The sequence below is a fragment of the Balaenoptera borealis genome (genome assembly GCF_965194805.1).
Source record: "Balaenoptera borealis genome assembly, chromosome: 5".
Lineage (NCBI taxonomy): Eukaryota > Metazoa > Chordata > Mammalia > Artiodactyla > Balaenopteridae > Balaenoptera > Balaenoptera borealis.
The window spans coordinates 7,816,947-7,838,616 of NC_138862.1; the positions used below are offsets into that span (position 1 = coordinate 7,816,947).

At 43.6% G+C, this 21,670-nt stretch overlaps 1 protein-coding gene across 2 annotated transcripts in view; it reads left to right on the forward strand.

Moving 5' to 3' along the window:
* The first annotated feature begins 1,305 nt into the window (after positions 1–1,305).
* The window catches only part of KCNJ6 (potassium inwardly rectifying channel subfamily J member 6), a 298,142-nt gene continuing 277,777 nt past the window's right edge, over positions 1,306–21,670 (forward strand). Inside the window, exon 1 of one of the 2 annotated variants that reach the window (XM_082394589.1) lies at positions 1,306–1,611. The gene's annotated coding sequence lies outside the window, so the exon portion shown is untranslated. The other variant, XM_082394591.1, reaches the window with a different exon arrangement.

The window sequence follows — 21,670 nt, forward strand, 5'->3', positions numbered from 1 at the left end:
AGTTACTGAAAGGACCATTACAAAATTATCAACCAATGGTATTCATTGCTCTCACAGTTTAGTTGTCAACCCATTTATCCCAGGAAAAAGATGGCATACGAGAGTGGACAGTATGGAGGTAGAAGCGAGTTGTGTGGGAAGGTTTCGGAAATGTGGAAATACTGTTTGTGAAGATCATAAGAAAAAGAAGGGTTGCAGAGGGGACCACTATGGTGTGCTCCCTGGAATAACAATACAAAGCAAGTTTAAAACTCTAAGGATGGAGGAGGCAGTTGTGCAGGGACTGACAAAGTCAACTTTGAAGGCAACCTGGATTGTATATGAAAACGCCCACAGCGCCTTCTCCTTCTCCAATGCCACGGAACAGAGACGTCCGGATGAGGGTAGGGGAGGAGCAGCAGTGGGGACCGGGGCCCAGCTGCCGTGGTCAGGACGGAAGGCATGGAGCAGCCTGCTGGTCTTCAGGCGGTGCAAGTTTTGGGGCGCGGCCCCTAGGCTCCCACGCAGCCAGCTCGCTGCGCCCCCTGCCGGCCACGTGGACAGTGCGCGCTCCGGCTTCCGCGCCCCAAGCTGACTCTCCGTTTCAGCCCAGAGGGAGACAGGGGGCAAGAGCCTCTTTCTCCTGATGTCACAAAACATTAAAGAAAGAGCCCCCTCCAACCAGCAGTCAAAAACTGATCCCTGAGCTTCGGCTTTCCTGCTTTCCAGGCTTTTCTCCGGGAACAACTTAGTGACCCGGGGGGGAATGATGGGAACCCGAGGCTAACTGTAAAATCTTCCCCAGGCATCGAGAGCCCCACATTTCCAGTCTCGTATTGGAGGGGTGGGGCTTGACTTGGTTGTTTCCGCATTGGCTCGGATTTGGGGGGTGGGGGCGTCGGAGTGTCCCCGCCCAAGCTGGTCGATCCAGCGCGACACTGATGCTGAAAATGGGAGGTGGGTGGGCGCCTCCGGGTCCCCAGCTCCATCCCTCCGGGTCCCCGCCCACGGCCTCTACGGAACAGGCTGCGTGGCCGCTTTTCTCCAGCACGCGGCGCTGCGCTCGCTTTTATCCCCGGAGCCGCGTCGGTTCGTGCGCTGACAGCCGGGCTCAGCCAGTCGCCAGGAACTGAGTAGCGTTCTTTGAATCTGCGGCTTTCATGACGTCTCCCTGCGTGGTCCATCACTTTTCTCCTAGCCGGGGATTTTTTTTTTCCGCCACTCTCGCCTTTTCCCCCTTCCCTCCACCCGGTCTCCCTCCCCCGCCCCTGCCCGAACGCACACCCCTCCGCCCCTCCGTTGGCCCCCGCGCCCCAGCCCTCCTCTCCACTCTCGGCCAGAGGGAGCCAGTTTGAAGACGGCCGCACCTGGCCGGAGAGGTTGGGCGGGCGGAGGGGTGGGATCCGCGGGACCCGGGAAGATAGACCCAGAGCTGGATGCACCGCGAGGAGAATGGAGTCTCCTAAAGCCTCCCGTGGCTGATGTAAAATTTGACCATCTGATTCCAGTTTTCCTTCCCTTTGCTTTTTTTATTTCCTCCCCTCGCCATCCATCGTGTAGTGAATTATTAAACCTTGCTCCGTTCCAAGAGAGGAGATCATGATTGAATGAAGCCACCGAGTCCGCAGCAAGGTAAGCGGTGCGCTGAGTTGCTCGAAGGCAAGAAGCTGGCATCAATCTGGGCAAGAGGTTCTGTGCCCTCGGGTCCCCACCTCCCCTTCCCCAGTTTCCGCCGCTGCATGCATCTCCACTCTGATGAGAAACAGGATGCCCAAGTCAAGGGAAAGGCGAGAGAGAAGCAGGTTACATAACAGAAGGGAAATCTGTTTCATACGGTTCTCATTAGCAACTGAAAACTCGCAAGGGGGGCGGGGAGAGGAGGGGTCTGCATGCCCGGGGCTCGGAGAAACCCAGTCAGTTATTACAGACATCATTTCAACATCCGTTGGCAAAGATGAAATGCACGGATTAACTGGCAGGGGTGGCTTGCTGTGTAGTCATTTACAGTTGGGAAAAGCCCATTGTCTTTGTGGAAAGCTGTATCCTTGTTCTTCTTTGCGTATAGGAGCGGAGGAGAGAGAGAGGAAGGAAGGGAGAGAGGGAGAGAGAGAGAGAGAGAGAGAAAGAGGGAGAGAGAAACATGAGGAGGAAAAGGAAAAGTGAGGGGTGGGGAGAAACAAGCAGAGAATGGGAAACAATAACTCCTAACTGTTCTCTATCAATATAACCAGAGATGTGATATGATGACTACCAACAGTGAATAGGAAGCTCTCCCTAGAAGTAAACTGAATTATTTTGTAATTGGAAGAGAAAAAAACAAACAAACAACAACAACAAAAACCCTTCAGATAAAATGAGATGTTTACTGCATTTAGGGGGTTGGATGAATTCACTGGCTTGCTTCCTCCTGAGTATATTTTCATTTGCATCAAGACATTAAGCTTGCATGAGTTTTTAACGGATATAACATTTGTATTCCCCAAACCCAATAAAACCTTGGGTCAATCCACAGGTATATCTCTTGTACCGGGTTCAGTATGGAGAGACTCTTAGGGAGGAAACATATCTTGATAGAAACAGCCACAGTAATGGGGTGAGATTAGTGGAGAAACAAAATACCAGCATTTTCCAAAGAATCCCGCCTCCACTCCCAAAAAAAGGGGTGGGGGGGGGGAGACTCCAGTACTTAGGAGTTGGAGATTTATTACACATTTACAGTGTCTCCTGCCTGCTTTTACCCAAAGTCTGATGATCCAAGGAGCCACCACAGAACCGGGTGTAATGCCACATTCCAGCTAGCACCATTCCCTGCCTACCTTTCTTCTGCTGAAAAACGGAGGAGAGGGATGATCAGGAGCTGCTTAGAAAGAAGAAGGGGCTTGCTACAGTCAGGGCTGAGCTAACGAAGCTTCGCCCATTTTGCCTGGAGAAAAAGAGAAAGAGCTCAAGTCTCCATGGCGACCCAGGTGGGAGGGGAGAAGGCAGCTCCAGTTACAAATAAACGTTGTACAAAACTTTCCCAGATCCAAGCAAAGAAATAAGGGAGCCGCGTCCCCTGCGGAGGGTCCCAGGGCATAGGCTTTGCCCAGATTCCTGCTGGCGACCGGCGAGGGGGTGCCTAGGACTGGCCGGTCCCCATCAAACGTCCCGAAGTTGCCCAGGGGCTGCTGAGATTGTTGGGCAGCGGGTTTCGGATTCAGCACCAAGGCCAGAGCACAGGCGCCGGCATTCCCACCCCGGACGGCTACCCCAGCGAACACACTATTAAGTTCCTTTGGTCGCGGGAAGTCAATCGCTTTCTATAAAGGAGCGGTTCCCTTGCCAGTGCAGAATCTGGATATATGATTATGCACGGAATTGCGTGGGACAGAGAAGCTTGCAAATCACCCATTTCATGCATGGCGGTGCATCACAATAGCTATTCAAAGTCAAGAACATTGAAACCGCAAACTATCCGAGTTGAACTGAGAATGGGGAAAATCCCATCCTCCGAGGAGAAAAGGAACACACACACACACACACACACACACACACACACGCACACCACGGATCAGTCCCTGATGAGAGTTGTCTACTTTCAACCAAGCCCCTTTGGCTTCAAAAGCATTCATTCATTCCTCACCCTCTCGCTCTCCTCTCTAACTTTTTGTCGGGCTTAGACGGCAGAAAGGCGCTGTGGGAGCACTGTGGTCGGCGAGATACCAGCCAACCAACTCCTGTCTAGGGGTCCTGAGACCCAGGAGGGTGGAGAAATAGTTTACTCTTAGTCCAGACCTGACAGACTTCTCAGCAGAGATGGTGAGCTCCAGGAAAGGGAAAAGGGTGTGTTTGTGAGATGAGACCCAGTGACTAACTTCAAGTCAGCATGTGAACAGAGCGACTACATTTCCAAGGTCGCAGGCATAGTAAACAGAGGAGGAGTTACTTCTAATAGAAACAAGGAAGAAACTGTGCAAGAGGGGACGATTTATTATCGTTCCAGTTCCATTTCAACATTCCTACAGAGAAAACAGGTAAGTTCCTCTCGCCATTCTGTCTTCACCTTAGGCAAGACTGGTCTGTGCACCACCCTCCTCATCTTTGGTACCAGGTCCTCACACACCCCCTCCCCTGGACTGATAAAGATGAGGAAAAATAGTAGAGGAAGGTGGAAGTCACATTTTGAATAGAGAGCTTTAAAGGGGGGCATCCAGGTGTTAGAAGGCACAGTTTGAATTAACAGAGCCCAGGCACGGTTTGGCAACTGGATGGAAATGCTGATAAAGGCTCTACAATACCCCTGGCTGCCATTCTCTTTTGAGGATGCCCTTAGGCATGTGTGGTCTTGAGCTAGTTCTGGTTTGTTGTTTATGAAGGTAAACAATATGTATCGTGCTTTTCCTTGCTGGGCATTTCATTGCTTCCTAAAGATGATACATGCAGAGCACTCAGGACTTGGATAAAGCTGTGTGTTTATACCTTCCGGTCTTTTTTCTTCCCCTGTGATCACTAGTGAAGGCAGAAGCAATCTATTCTAAATCTGGGCAAAGGGTGAGCTATTACACTACATTTACCTTTTGGTTCCTGATGGACATGGACAAGTTTATCTATCATTTAATTTATAAGAGTAGACAGAAGTGATATATGGAGTATTATTAGGACTTAAACAAGGCAGTTTACCCTGCCTTTGTTCCATCTTATCTTATCAGCAGAAGGAAAGTAGACATTACTTATGAAGATAAATCCAGACAAGAATATGGCTTATTAGATAAACAAAGTAATGTATTTGTGAGTTCTAAAGCTCAATTTCTCTCATGAATTAAAAAAAAAAAAAGACGGGAATGAAATTGCTCAATCAATTATCTTTAGTTCTGGTAGATTCCATGTTCATGTATTCAGTGCTAATTTACCAAACTATAGTTTGCTTTCTTCCTGGGTGGCTAATTGCTGAGCAAAGTGTCATTATGTCCTGATGACAGTGAATAGCATACTCCAAAATAATTGGTTTACCCATTTCAAGTAGGATTTGTTAAGGAGAGCAACTTAATTTTATTCCTGCATACCTGGAGCCATTTTGTAATTTTTTAAAATATAATTTTGATACCTCACCCTGGTATTTCCTAAACATCAGTAAATATATGCACTTGTATGACCCAGGTCTTCATTTAATACACAGGACTGGTCTAGGCTGTTTCCTTTGAGTACATAAAAATGCTTCAGTTCACTCTCATATTCCTCCCTATCTTCTCACAAACTATCCTTACTTTACACAATAAAAAGAAAATAAAACATGAAAATAGCTGTTTAATAAGCAATAGAAAAAATTCATTGGATATTAAAAATAAGTAAATATAAGGGGGGAGGAAGGAATAAATTAGGAGCTTGGGATTAGCAAATACACACTACCATATATAAAATAGATACACAACAGGGACCTACTGTATAGCACAGGGAACTATATTCAATATCTTGTAATAACCTATAATGGAAAAGAATCTGTAAAAGAATATAGATACATATATATATATATATATATTCACATCCATATATATAAAACAAATATATAACTGAATCACTTTGCTGTACACCTGAAACTAACACAACATTGTAAGTCGACTATACTTCAATTTTTTTTAAAAGAAAGTAAATACAGCCTTATGGAAGCTTAACCCCATTCACGGGTAGAAAATATTACTTTCTTCAAGGGTTGAATGTTGATAAAATGAATTTTCATGGAAACAAGACAAACCCTCTTTTTCAAAATGAGCAGGTAGGCAAGATAAAGCTTTTCTTTTTTTCACTAACTATTCCTTAATTAAATGTTATGTAAGTAATATGTTGATTAATAAGGGAAATGGACCAGAGAGAGTCAGAATAAGGGGAAGGAAGGGAGCTAGGGAAAAAGGCAGTTATTTATTTTTACCAGGTTTAAAGTCATGATACTTTCAAAGCAAGGTAGTTTTTTTAGTTCATTGTATCAGCACTTTAAAGTTCGTGGAATTGAGATGTTTAAATTCAACAAATTTGGATTTGGCTTACTAAGATGGCATTTATTGTTTCTTTTATTTTTAATAATTTCATTTAAGTACCAAAAGAGAATTGGTTCCATCTCGATTTTTATAAAATTATTAAATTTGGTAGTATCAATAAAAGAGGAATTGGTAAAGTTAAAAAATTATCAAGACACTTCTGTTGAATTAAGGTATTTTTCTTTAATTGTACTTCAAGTATTTAAAGAGATATAAAAATAAAATAAAGTCATTTGGGATAAAACACATTTTAAAATGTATTTAAAATAATTAGTCCTAGAAATAATCAGAATCCTATAGAAAGAAGAGATCATGATAACTGTAGTTAGTACCTGAGTGGTGTTCTGACTCTCCTCTGACAAAGATTATAATATACCCATACTTGATAACATTTTACTAGCACTAATCAATAATACAACTTTACTTCCTTTCAATAAAGAAGGACAGTGTCATCTTAAAAAGAATATTCAGTGTTCCCTAAACTATAGCCTTGATCTAACCATACCTGCTAATCAACTGTAGAGGCCCAATTATTTATTTATTACTGAATTGAATAGTTTTTTAAACAAAACCTCAGAAGTTGATTTTGCTCAGGGCACAATGTTCAAGTGGCTATTCAAATCTCTATTTTGTCCAGATGCATTAAGACCATCAATCAACTTTCCTACTTACAATGTATGAAGTTAACCCCAAATTTTAATGAAATGGCTATTTATTTCATGTCTTTACAGATGATTTCAGGTCAGATTAAGCCCAGTAACCCCTTCAGTCTCCCATTTCATGTTTCCTGTTGATGGCTGTGCTTAGGACCAGGGACCATATAGTACTGGTGGTTCTTTTAGTGGATAGATTTTGGGTAATATTCACCTCCAAACTCCCAGTCACAGAGATGTGATTATCAGTGTGAAAACTTTACAAAATGAACCAGCAAGTGAATCTATAAGATACACATCCTTGCCAACAATTTTTTTGTGGGGCACTAAATCTGAACATTTTGTATGCGTTGTGAGAGACAAAGCTATGAGTTAAGTTTTAATCCCGGTGCTGTGGCAGTTTTCTCTTCAAACTTACAGGCATCACCTTTTTCCTACCCAGAATGAGAACAGACTTTTTCTTTTAATGATGCTTTAAATTTTCATCATATCATCTGACAGGAACGTGTGCAAGTGTGACAGTGTGCCTGGCAGATGTTGTTTGGTGATGAAGAGCACAGGCTCTGGTGTCTGACTAACTGCATTTGCATCGAGTTCTAGATGTATCCATCAGCTTTTAGTAGGTTTGGTGCAGTAACAGCCATTACAACCTCTCAGTTGCCTATAAAACAAATGTTTATTTCTCCCTCAAGCTACATGCCTTTGCTGGTCAGCGTGACTGCCCTTTGGTGTCTTCTTCACTCTGGAATCCAGACTGAAGGAACAGTCTGACCTGGGACTTTCTATTCCAGTATCAGAGGGAAAGGAGAATGCCAAATTAAGCAATGGCTCTTAAAAGTCCTGCTAAGATATGACATAAGTTATCCACTCACATTCCATTGACCAAAAACATGTCACGTGTCACACCAATGCCAATGGTCAATGAAATTGACATGTATATTTCTCCCACAGTGGGGCACTGCAAGTCACATAACAACAGGTGGAGACGTATAATCTTCTTACAGAGAAGGAAGTGAATAACTGGGGACAATGATACAATCCACGACGCTAATTGGGTGACCTTGCTCAACTTCGAGCTCTTGGTTTGCCTATCTGTAAAATGAAAATAATAATAATGTCTACTCCAGAGATGTTATGAGTATTAATGTGATAATGAGGTTCTTAGCACAATGTCCAGCACAAAGTTGGCACTTTATAAATAGTAGATGCTATTATTTATTTGTTATAATGTGTCATTAAGTTCAGTCCTCAATGAGGCTATGTGAACTCTATTAATTAGGTAGCTGATGCAACAGAAAATCCCTACATTTCAGCAGTTTAGCAAAACAGAAGATTATTTTGCATCCCTATAAGTCTATTTGGCTGATGCCATACCAGCACACAGGCTGATGGACACTTACTCATCCTAACATCTGGCTTCCATGATCTCCTTAGTGTTGATATGCAGCTGGCAGATAGGGTAAGAGGGAATAAATGATTATGCAGGAGATTTTCAGTGATACAAGCCTGGAAGTAATTATATCAATCTTGCCCATATTCTATGGCCACACCTAACTGCAAGGGTAGCTGGAAATTGTAGTGTAGCTCTATGCCCAGGAGGAAGGCAAACTGGTAGGGTGAACACACTTGAGTCTTTGGCATATATACCCAATGTTAAGCATGCAAATTTGACTACTTTAATATAAATGTCTGGCATCAAAGAAATACAGTTAGTGTGGGTCAGGAATAGAGTGGGGCAAAGCAAATGATTTGTCCCAATGGTGAAAAGATCCCCGGTTGGGCTAGTATTTTGTTGAGCTCTTGAATCATTCCCCAGTGGTGTAATTTTTAAAATAAATTAGTTGGGAACCTTTTTACTTTAGGACTAGGCGTACGTGATGCCTACAAAAGAGATGCAAATCTATATTGTTTGACTTCTGGTAGCTGAACCATTAAAGTAGACACAAAGAAGAGCTGACTTCACAACCCATGCTTGGGAGCAAGTTTCCAATCCTGACAATTGCACCCACATTGTGTCTAAGAAGGCTGAAGCATTAGATGCTGTCTTCCAGTATCTAGTACTTGCTGTTGACTAGCAATTTGCATTTTGTTTTGAATAGCATATAGGTTAGACACGTGCTCTAAGTTTAGGTTGAATTAATCTAACAATAGTCAGTGTTCTTTTGAAAATAGACCATGTAACTTGGAAGTAGTCTTTGAGAACTCCTGCCTGCCTCAAGGAGAGCAGGTACCCTTGGAAACTAAAATCTAGACCTTTTCATTAGAAGGGAGAGATCAGCCTTAATGCCAAATATACATTTAGAAAAGAGAAATGTCAGGAGGAGATATATGAGAAATCTATGAGAGAAAGAGCCAGAAGAAATGTAGTGGTGATCCATAATGCTTCCAGCCTCTTAATGTCATTCCACTCCTCCAACTTAGGTGCCAAAGCCCTGGCCCATTCATGCAGGGCCCAAGGTTGCCAGCCTGAAACAGTGAACACCTACCACTAATGTGTGTTCATCCTTCCATGGTGCAGTTATACTGGATTAGAGACCCCTTGAACACTTTAAATATCTTGCCATTCCAAAGTGAATAACATCTCATAGTGGAGCTTCTGTTTAATGAAGAGAGTGGTTTTGAAGAGAGGGTTTATTTCACTGCCACCTCCTGACATTTCAACCTAGAAGGGATATAACTCAACTCAGTCTCGTGCAGAAGGGAGCAATTAGGATGGTAGGTAAGTCCAAACCATGTATTATAAGAGGTAGATGAAGGAATTGGGGTTATTTACCCTAGAGAATTCTTGACAGGAGGGCAAGGTCATTGTTTTCAGGTGTCTTAATATTTGAAGATGAAGGATAGATTAGAGTTGTTCTGATGGACTCTCTGGGATACAACTAGGACCCAGTGGTAGAAGTTACAAAGTGACACATTTCTGTTTCATATAAGAAAGAATGTTCTGTAGTCAGAGCTGGGCAAGGCTTATATGATCTGTCCTCTCCATTTGCATAGCTCTGAATTCCCCATCACTGGAAGGCACAAAGAAGTTGGAGGAGCTAAGAAATGGGGCTGAAGTGCATGTGTTTTAAAGTCTCTACCAACACAAAGAGCTTCCAAGTCCTAAGAGGACAGTGATGACCTACAGCTTCAGTCAACAAATCAGACTGGACCTCTATGAGGTCCACAGAGTAGGCTGTGATGGACTGAGGTCATCATTTTATGAGGGAACCATCATTTCTCTATGAGAGAAATGAGTCATATTTCACCAAAATGACATCTCAGTCCATATACAAAATGTGTGGTCAGTGAGAGCAGGTCTGGAATGCAGGGACCACATGACCAGGCTGCATCTACAGGATTCATCACTCAAGGAAAACACTTACCCTGCTGCTTTATGTTGTCAATACCTCTCTATCTTCCATCAATAGATAGGGCATGAAATACCCCTTTGGAGGTTTCTCATGGCACCATGAACCTTCTTATTTGTAAAAAGCCCCAAGTTGCTTTCAGAGTCAGGACTCCATGACATATCAGCCAGAGTACATTTCAGATTTGCAGACATTTCTTTTGTGCAAAATATGGTGTGAATAAGATAAAATTCCTACTCTTAAGGAATCCAGTTTCAATAATAGCAAAGAAGGAATGGACCCCTTCCTTTTCAGCTGTATCCTGAAGACTCACCAGTGAATACCCTAAATATATATTCACCCTCCTGGGGTGACCAGACCCACTGTAGTGAGGCATATACAGAGAGAGGACACAAAGAGAGAAGCAAATGAAGAATCTGTTATAGATGTGCTGTCATAAAAGGGATTCCTTCATTGAGGAGACTGAATTAGGTGGCCCTCTGTCTTATCAGCAGCTGAGGAGTGTTAAGCCCCAAGCCAGCCCCTCTCATGGCTCCTTGCTGGCCACAGGTGATCTCTGTGAACAGAAGGAAGCATCAGAGCTCACAGAAGTCAGCTTAGGTCAATGGTTCCCAAACTGTGTCCCTGAACCTGTAGCAATGGTATCACCAGGGCAACTGGTTACAAAGGCTCATTCTCAAGCCTACCGCAGACCCACTAAATCAGAAACTCTGGGGATGGAGCAAACCATTTGCATATCTCTTCCAGGAATTCGAATGCACACTAAATTTTGGGAACGACTGGCTTAGGTTCTTCTCAAATGCAGCCCCTCTAGTAGGTTTCTTCCTGTAGTGAAGACCTCCAAGTGTCTGCTCACTTGAGAGCCATGCAAAGTCACAACTGGAGATGGAATGCCTGTCTTTATCTTCTCCTGCATGTGCTGATCTAACCTGGTCTCAATGCCTAGGGGAAAAAGACAAAAACAAAAGGCTTTTGTTCCAACAGATAAAATATGCACAATCGTACTAAGTGGGGAAAAGTATGGCAAGCAAGGGCTTTTCTCTTGCTCTCCATGTAAATAAACTGCTTAGTCTTTTGGAATTCCAGATAATCCATCCAGAAGGTTTTTAGTTCTTATTTTAAATTAATAGTCTCATCTATTATCCTTTAAATAAAAGATGCTATCAGGAAATAAGAATGGTGTACTCTGGAGAAAAGCCACATTACAAGAATTGAATAACGGGCTTATCATGGCAAACCTTCATGCAACCAAGTGAAGAATAATTATAGTTATATAACATTCACTTTTGTTTAAAACATCTCCTGACTGTCAGCACATTTCCAGAAATTGACCTTTAATAGCTACCCCCCCTGTATCATCATGGCTCCTTGAACCAGACAGTCAACAAATCTTTAAGAGTAACTGCTATATAAAGAAGACAAAGGAGGAAAAAGAAAAAGCATTCTTATTTCAGCCTTCAGAGGCATTAGACTTCACGAAAATAAGAGTATCCGTGAAACAATAATGTACAAGACAAAGAAGCATAGCATTGAACAAGAGAGTGCTAGGCTTTGAGTAAAGAAGGGGGATGTTAAAAAGGGCTGGTGTCGGTAGGAAACATCAAAGCATATGGTGGAAGGTAAAGGAATCTTGGAAGAAGTAGGGTTTTGATGGGGAAACAGGGAAGAGAGTGCTTTTCAAATGAGAAATCAGTCTGCATGGAGGGAGCATTGGCAATGAGGACTGGTCACGCAGGGGTATTGGTGTACCTCACCATGGAGAAAATGGAGGCCAGGCATCAGTATGGAATTTGAGTCTTCAATCTCAAGTAATGGCTTCGGTTGGGGGCAAAGGAGAGGATACACAGATTTTATTCTGGCATTTTAATCTGGCAGCCTTGGGCAAGGCAGACTTGGAAGAGAGGAAAAACTGGGATCAGGAGATAGCCAGACATTGATAGGAAGGGACGAAGACCTAGGTATGCTCAGAGTCGTAAACCAGCAACAGAAAAATGGTCCCATTTGAGTGCCTTCATTAGTACTGAAATTAGATCACTCATGAGCGGAGAGACCAGGCTGAGATGGATTCAGCCCAAAGAAAGCTCCAACGTCGCACGCTCCGTGAGCACGAGGGATTGCACGTGGCTGTGGAGTGTTGAGGTCGTTCCAGTGAATAAATAATACGACTGGGAAGATGGCTGAGCGAGGGCTGCAGTTAGAGCTGAGGTTAGAGTTGTGGCTCGATGGTTCATTATCACCTTCACGTGTAAACACTGGGCTGCAGCATTCCAAAATGTGTCTTTGGGGATTTGTTGTTCCTGAGGCACCATGGGGACAAGTTTGTGCAGGGTTATGAATGGGAGATTTGTTAATCCTGCAGGTGGTGTGAATGTGTTATTTTGTGATACAGAGCAGAGAGAAGAAAGAACTCCTTTAACTCCTTTCTTGTTTGCAAAACCAGTGCTGCTTGAGATTCACCTCATAGCCATCCCTACTCATGTATGTCGGACTCCTACTTTTTCTCTGCCCATGGAGTGAAACTCACTGAAGACTTTATGGAAGTCACTGGGGATTTAGTCTGGCTCTGAACAGCATGAATGGAGCCCCCAGGAAACATGGAGTTTTAGGTAAATCCTAGCAGTGACTGCCACTAACCCAGGGCTCCCACTGAGCTGTCACCAAAGAGTAAATATAAAATGGACCCACCATCATCTGGGAATAACGTAAATGGCATGGCCCCCTTTGGCACAATGAGAGGCGTGGGTCAGATCTACCACTGCAAAATGAGTAAAGATCTTTTTTACAAGACCTCAAAATAATAAAAATAGTGAACTAAAATATGTTTCTTTCAGTGAATTTTATTTTTCAGGGAAATAGTTTATTTGGTCTACACTATGGAGATAAGAGTCTTGATCCTCCATTGCTGTTGTGTGCAGAAGTGGAGTTTATTTTAAATTAGCAATGCTGAATCTTTTGTGAGATTTGGCTTTCATGGGGAGAACAAAAAGGTTATGTTGGGCACTGGGTAATGAGGGCGATTATGTGGCATCCTCAGATCAGAAAGAATAAATCCCCTGAAAATTCCTGGTTATAATCATCTAGTCTTCAAAACAATACCAAAGTCATCCACAATAGCCCTCCCTTAAAGTGTGTAGATCCTGGATTTTAGAGCAACTGGTAGAGAAAAATGACATTGTGGTGACACACAAAACTAGTCTGGGAGAGGAAAATTTAATTAAAATCCACCAATCATTTTCAAATAAACCTCTAATTTCTGTTATTTATTTAATAATATTTTCTTAAAGAAAGTAATTGTTAAACTATACTAACCTTTTTTTGGTTACCACAACCAATCCAAAGTATGTCTTTTTGTGGCAAAAGAAGTGTCAGAATGCTATTAGCACTGAGATTGGAGCCTGGGTGTCCTTGTGAGAAAATGTAATCCTCATTTGACTGCTCAAGCTCTTGCAATAGGCAAGTATTGTTCTAGTTTATTCCTTTACTCATGTAAGGAATCTGGACTCAAGTTACTTCTTTCCCTGTTAAGTTTCCAGACGAACTGTTGGTATTGCTAGAATAATAACCCTGGAAACATGAGGTCGGTGAGCAGAGCAGTCACTTAAGTGACAAGCCCTCCATACCCAGCCTGGCTTCTTCCCATGCCCAGTTCCAGGTATAGAGGAACTGGTTGAATCATGTGTGCCTCGGATTCTAACCACAAAACAGATCACCCTGTGCACTTAGAGCATCCCCAAATTTCATAAATGTTCAATTACATGAGAAAAGACAAGAGAAATCCCGTTCAGTTGGCAAAGAATGGAAAACTGCCAACTAGGGCCTTGAAGCCCTGAGCACAATAGAAGGAATCTCAGGCAGTGGGAGGGGGAGTGGGCAGTGGTTTCTAATAAGCAGAGAGAGAAAATGGGCCTGAGATCTATGCAAGGGTGGCCTTGCTGGAGCCAGAGGTTCTGACACCCTAAAAATGCTTTAAAAGGAAAGGATGGAAATTTCTGTGCTGTCATCTGAAAAATCAAAATGATAAACTAGGCAACTTCTTAAGTTCAGTATCCAGGTCACTAAATTTAAGACGTCGATTAGAGTATATTGGAAGATACCACCGAAACGCAAAGTTGTGCTCTCACGCTTGAGCCTTCTCTCACCGTGGGTACCATTCCATGGGCATCGTTCCGTGGCCACTGTTCCGTGAGCACTATTCCGTGGGCCTTGTCCTGCAGCCACTTCACGGGCTGCTGCGTACCTGCATGCTCTACTGCTCTGCCAGGCTCGAACCTCCTTGCCAACGAGGGCTAGACTTAGACATCACTGCACCCCCTCTGTGTTTCTCCCTAAGAGTTTCATGGAAGAGCAATTCAATATGTGGTATTCGAATAACATTTCTATGATGCCTAAAGTTTTCTGATTCCAATAGACATATTAGAAACTGTTAAAACTATTTAAAAATAGCTCTCTTTGGAAGATGAATACAGCTTGTATCAGTCCGTGTAGTCAGACTGTAGCCATCTCCAAAAGTTCAGTAAAGACCACCCAGACAAGAAATAAAACACCCAAATTTTGTATACGGAGGCCAGAGGGGAGACATAAGAGGGAAAGATCATCTTCTTCTTTTAGTAACTTGTACAAGTGAAAGCGTCTGTTTTGGATGTCACTCAAACACAGTATGTGAATGACGAGGAAAAGGGATGAGTGTGGGTTTCAGATGGGACAAGATCAGTAACACTCTCACTTCTCTGAGTCATATAAAAATCGAAGCTCGATCTTTTCCAGGTCATTGGTTTCTGACATGTCTGTGCTGGTCTAAGCCCTCATGCTGTTAACCATAACACACTTCCTTTCAAGAAGCCTGAGAGATTGGCGTTAACGTTGAGGCATGCGGTTTATAGAATGAGCTTTGACAGATCCCAGGCTCTGTTAGATGAGTTATTGAACTTCTTTCCCTCTCAGGTTTCCCAGCTATAGAGTAGGGATAATTCAGGGAAATAAACTCAATAGATTAGTGAGCTATTTTTCCCATACCTTACTTCTAAGAGGATATGGAAAATTATAATGAGCAATTTAATGATTTTACACTTTTTTTAAATGCCAAGTGAATATGTTCAGGAGGCAGATGCTACTTTACAGCTTCATTGTAGGCCTCTGAAGGTGAAATAAGTCTATGGGTAGGATAATGCCCCAGATACACCGTGGGAACCCACATCATCAAAGACTGAACTGTGCCCAGCCTTGCGCAGTCACCAACACAGGGAAGTGAGCTCATGGGCTAGAAAGATGTTTAACAACTGAATTTGAAATCCTAGGAACCATCGGTTGAAATTCTCTTTATTCCTGGGTGGAAGAGATAGTCCAAGTAATTCACTTAAACCAGACCACCCCATTCCTGAAGCACTTTCAATCAATAGAGTTTTACAGCAAAGTCAATACTGAATCTTGTGAGTACAAATGAGTTTCAAAATGTTTATAAGCTTATGTGTGGATCAGGAAAGCGCTCCACATCTGTACCTATATAACCGTATAACTTGTATAACAATTTTTTGTGTGGTTTCCATAGAGGTGGCACTTTTTGGCGCTACCCTGGTGAAACTTCTACCAATGGAAATATAGAGAAATTGTATCTTGGGTGTGGCCAGACTTCTGGAAACCAAACTTCTCTTTCCCAGAGATAACACTTACCTTTAAAGTAACTGGCCAATTTTAACTCTCCCATTGTTTTAACATTTCTACAAAGCAAGGAATGTTTATAGCTGATTCCGAAAACTAGACAAATTTTGAGATTAACGAAACCTGTGCTCAGACAGCTTGACTAAAGACAATAAAATACAGTCAATTTATTTTACCTGGGCATTTCTCACTTATTCATTGTACCAGTAAGTTACATTCAATGTAGAAAAATGTAATGATTCAAATAAGCTTAAAAAAAAAAAAAAGGAAGTCAGGAAAGCAGCAAGCAGGAAGGAAGGGAGGAAGGAGAAAGAAAAGAGGAAAGGAAATAGCACGTACAGTAAATATATGAGTTTATTTATGTTTGTAACTAAAACCGGATCACTGTTTTCAGTATACACTATTTTGCTCTGCTCTTTTCTTACCTGATGATACATCATCAGCTTCTTCCCAAGTCAGTAACTAGGAGCGGATTGTAGATGTCTTTGACCTTACTCCCTTCTGCTGTGGGACTCAGTCCCTGCACTTTAACCACCTTGCCTACGGCCCGCCCAGGTATTCCTTTAACATGATCAGTAGTTGCCTGAGAACCAAGGGAGCTGATAATGTGCATCTTAATCTGAAAGCAGGATAAGATGGAATGAGATCTTCCAATCAAGCAGTGAGGCGGGGAAAACAGGGGCAAATTCCTTCTTCCTCCACCTTTTGTTATGTTCAGGCCTTTAATGGATTGGATGATGTCTACCACATCGAGTGGGGAGGGCAATCTACTTTGCTGAGTCCACTGACTCAAATGTAAATCTCATCCCAAAACAACCCCCCAGACACACCCAGAAATAACTTTTAATCTGGGCACCTCCTGGCTCAGTCAAGTTGATGCATAAAATTAACCATTGCATTGGCACATCCTTAACATCACAAGCACTGCCCAGAACATAATAAGTACGCAATATTGTTGAATAAATATGTAGTTGTGACGGCTGCATTGTAAGTAATTCTAAAACTTATTTACTGTGAATTTTTTTCATCTTTATTTTGGACATTTGGGTTGTTTTCCTTTTTGTGTTGTCAACACTACTATTATAAGCATTTTTGTACACACCAGTTGAGAATGCCTCTTTAGCATAAAGTATTATAAATGTAATCGCTGGGTAAAAGGGTCCACATTTTTTTTTTAAAGCTCTTACAACATTCAACCAAATTGCTATCCAGAAAGGCTGCCCCTATTTACATTCTACCAGAGGTCCAATCCACTGATCCACTGAGCACATAAGCAACCAAAACAGATGCAAGAACATTTAAAGAATTGGACCAGGTCTTTCTCAGCTGCCAGAACCTGTGACCACTTGAGCCATTCGACCACATGCCTGGGCCAGTTATAAAGAAGGAACTAATCTCAGATATTGGGCAAAAACTTTCCTAGGGTGGAACTCAGATGATTGATACAATTTTCAGAGATAATATCCCAATCATTAAGCCAATTGATCCTCACAAGAACCCACTAAGGAATGGCACACACTGTTGACCCATTGGTAGATGGCGAACCAAACCCAAGTTCACAAGGGTAGGCAATCACCAGGATTTGTAATCAGAGTCAGGATTCCAGGCCTCTGGCCTTGAACTCTTTCCCCCTCTGCTCTTTCAACATCCAAGATCCACTCTTCAATCCACATTCACACTGGCCAGGAGTGTCCAAGATGGGTCCTTTAGAAGTGATTTTAAGAGATTCAGCAACACTGTAGTGGTATATTAACTTATTGAAATACTTTTATAATTTGTAGACTTGAGGGATGGGGAGAAAGGGGAGTTGGTGGGGAGAGAGAGAGAAAGAGAGAAGAACAATCCAACTAAGGGCAGTTTCTTAACAATAGCTTTTGTAGTCTACTTGGCCATAGTAGACTACCATGGCTCTTGAGTTTTTCCCTCTGAGTTCATAAACTGTTATTAGTTTCACATGTGTAAGAATATCATTAAAGAGATGCCATGATTTCTGCTGATATTATACACAAAAGATAAAAATCCCTTCCTCCAGGGACTTCCCTGGCAGTCCAGTGGTTAGGACTCCAAACTTCCACTGTAGGGGGCAAGGGTTTGATCCCTGGCAGTGGGAACTGATTCTGCAAGCCGTGGGGCGCAGCCAAGAAAAGAAAAAAATCCCTTCTTCTAGCCCCGTCATTCCACTCCAACCCAGGAGCAAGTCAGCATAATATATCTCAGCAGATGGAGTCATGTCTCCCTTTATTAGCTGATGTCCCCCTTAAAACCTAAGAAAAGTATACTCATTTGAGGGCTGAACGTTTTTGCTTTTTAACAGAAGGGGAAAAAAATTTTTTTTACTATGTGAGATTTTTACCTGTCTTATTTTAAAACATTGAAAAATTCTTTCTTATCAAAACAGGATATTTAGAAGTTTTGTATGCATTCAAAACTTCAGCTGAGAAATAACAAAAAGATAACAATCGTCATTAACATCTGTAAATTATGTGTAAGCTAATAGAAAAAGAAATCCCTTTCCCTGGCTATGTCTTTCATTTTTAAAAATACAATTTCATAGATATTTTAACAATTCAGTTTTTCCAGTGTCTCTGATATCTAGTGACTTACCCACATTTTACAGATGGTAAGACTGGGGCTCAGAAGGAAATATCTTCTCCACTCACCATAGCCTTTCTAGAGCAAAAAAACAAAAACAGAAAAATAAAAACTAGTAGCGCATTATTGACATTTTTTAAATTTAAAAGAAATGAAATCCACTGGGAACAACTCTCAAAAGGCATTTTGCAGTGGCTGATCTGGAGTGGAATTTTCCATGACCAGTAAAGACTCTGGAGCAAATCTGATGACCATTCTAAGGAAAGACAACAGAACCAGGCTAGAATCAGCAGCCAAAGATACTCAAACAAGCGATGCTCTGGACAACCTTGGCCACCCAGCCACACAGATTCAACAGGTCTGTGGTGCGCGCGCGCGCACGTGCGCGCGCACACACACGCACGCGCACACACACACACACACACACACACACCACTTCACAGCCTCCCAAATGACTTTAAAGGGCAGCCAGGGTGAAGAACCCACAACAGCCAGTGCACCAGCCCAGCATTCAAGGTTCACTATATGACAATAATAGGAATCTTCCCTTAAACTTTCTCACGAGCTCCAGCACAGGAAGTGGTTTCCCATCTACAATCTCGTTGGATCGTCGCTCCCTCAGCAAACAGGGATTGGGTCCTACTGGGTCCTAGGTGCTGCAGTACCACTCAAGGGCTTTTCCTACTAAAGGGTGGAGAGAATATGACAGCTATAGTGCTGGTGGGTGTGGGATCACTGGCCCCGAGATGGGTGAGGGGCAGTTGTGAAAGACCTCTGGTGGAGCCCAGCATTAGGAGACGAGCTTTCCCCCCGATGAACTCGGGAAATCGGAGGTGGCCGTGGGGAAGGACAGGGGCTTGGTGGGATGAGGGAGCCAGGGGAGAGGATGTGAAGACGGGGTGAAGGGCCAAACCACAGGGACCCGGTGTGCCACCAGCAGGACCTTAGTTTTCATCCCTGAGGCAACCAAAAGCCAAAGCAAGATTTTAGGCAAGGCAGCAGAAGGGACAAATTTGCTTCTAGAAAAAAATGATACTTGTGTTTATCTGAAGGCAATATCAGTAGCAATACTTAATTTGTCAGTGAGACAGGCAATTGTGGAGGAATAATAGAGCTTATTTTTAGATCCACCATTTCCTGGTGCCCCCAGCTGACCCCACTTCTGCCAAAACCATACCCTGAAGGCCGTTTCCATGTGATCTACATCTCAGGGCTTCTCACCAGGCAGGAGAGTGGACGTGAAACCTATGCGTGTGGGTTCCAGGTGGGCAGGCCCTCGGCTGATGTGGCAGGTCATCCCTCCTGCCATGGGCAGCCCCGCCTGGGCTTCTCCTCCCCATCCCCACGGCTTCACCAGCACGGGGGTGGATGTCACAGGACTCACTGTCCTCGCACAATCCTGTGACTGACTTACTGTTCTCCCTCCTCGCTGGGCAGCCCCTTGGGGACGGCTGAACACAGAGGCAGGATGGGAGCCCACACCCCAATCAGGGGTCTGCAAGGTAACAGCAGACCAGGTTTCCTTGCAGGGCTGCCTTCAAAAGATTTTCAAACCCAAATCAGCTTCCTAGAGTGGAGAGAACCCCGTTCTCTCCAAATCTGTCTTCCCAGCATTTAGAAATTCGGCTTAAATCCCTGAGCAAGATGAAGGAGCCAGTGTGAGTTCCTGCAGGCAAATCTCGGGCTTTCACAGGAACCAGCTCCCTGCTGGCTTTGTGATTCATCCCAGCCTGCTGTCCCTTCCTCGGAGAGAGCCTGGGCAGGAGATGAATTCCCAGCGGTCCTGGCACCAGACGCTTGCCTCTTCTCTTCCTTTTTAAAGGGCAATCCTGTGCTCCAGGCACTGCCTTTGCACGCCTCTGTTTTTGGCAGAGATGTCTGCCAGCGTGGTATCCCCACTGCCTCTGGGGCCCTGGTTGATTCTCCCCGAAGGCTGTCAGCTTTTCTATTCCCCTGACAGACACCAGCTCCTGCCAGAGAGAAACCCTGAGGGTTCCCACAAGGCTTCCGTGAGCTTGTACACCTCCGGTCCCCATGCCACCCTTGAGTCTCCTCCAGGACACGGGAGGGCAGGGTCCTGCCCTCCTAGCCATGCTGTGGTCTCCAGGTTCACCTTGGGGCTTAAGAAAGGTCACCTCTGCACTTTCATGACCCACGAGAAATGCACACCTCCCACCCGACGCACCAGGCACCACCCAACAGAGGCACGACCACAACCAAACCCACAGTCAGGCCGGTAAGAAGCCCCAAGCCCCCCACGAGCTTCATTCTTTCAAGTGAAAACAGATGTGTGACATCACTGGCCATCCCAAAGGACTTCGGAAACGTCAGCTATTTTTACGGACCAACAGGAACTTCTCTGATGTTTGAGAGAAACGGTCCTGTTTTGTTTGTTTTTTTAATTTTTAATTTTTATTTTATTTTTATTTATTTTATTTTTTAAATTTTTATTGGAGTATAGGAGATTTACAATGTTGTGTTAGTTTCTGCCGTACAGTGAATCAGTTATACATATACATATATCCACTCTTTTTTAGATTCTTTTCCCATATACAGAGTATTGACTAGGTTTCCCTGTGCTATACAGTAGGTCCTTGTTAGTTATCTATTTTATATATAGCAGTGTGTATATGCCAATCCCAATCTCCCAATTTATCCCTCCCCCCATCTTACGCCCTCTACAAAACAGAAATAGAGTTACAGATGCAGAAAAGAAACTTATGGAAACGGTCCTGGTTTTAGGGGTATGACTTTACCCTGAGAAACTTCAAGATTCTACACTGAGACTTCAGCTTGAGTTTCCATCTTTCAAAATGGGGAACTGGAACAGGGTACCACTGTCAGGCTTAGGGTGGGGCTCCGACACCCTTGGTCTCCGCCTCACAGCCCCTCTGCCCCTGATCCCCTCCCTCCGACTCCCCCTGCCGTAACGGAGCCATTGGAGGATGGATGATGTTATGGGGCCATGGGAGAGATGGAAGCAGAGAGGGCTGTGCATTGTTAGCCACGGACACTGTCCGAAGAATGACCTCCAGGAGGGGGGAAGGTCAGCACCTCAAGAAGGTGGTGGGAGACGGGAGTGGGGATAGAGATGCTGGGTCCTGGGGAGGAGGTGTGGGGACAGGGGTTACCGTCTTCAAAGCAGGGATGCTGTCTTCAGGAGAAACAAAGCCGGCACTAGTTAGGAATGCTAATGCTCCTCCACTAGGAGCAGATGTCCCAAAGGAGCTGTGAATGGGATCATATTAAGATGGCCGGGTTCCCACTCTATCCTGCCTGATTCTAGATTCTTCCCATTTTCCGGCAGCTGAACTTGCGGTTCTTGATCTTGTGGGTCTTTGAGGACAAAGCCATGTTGCCTCACGAACCTTTAAGAAAAGCCCTTCTCTTCCTCATCTCTAAACGCCAGGACCGTTAACTCGGGATTCAGAAA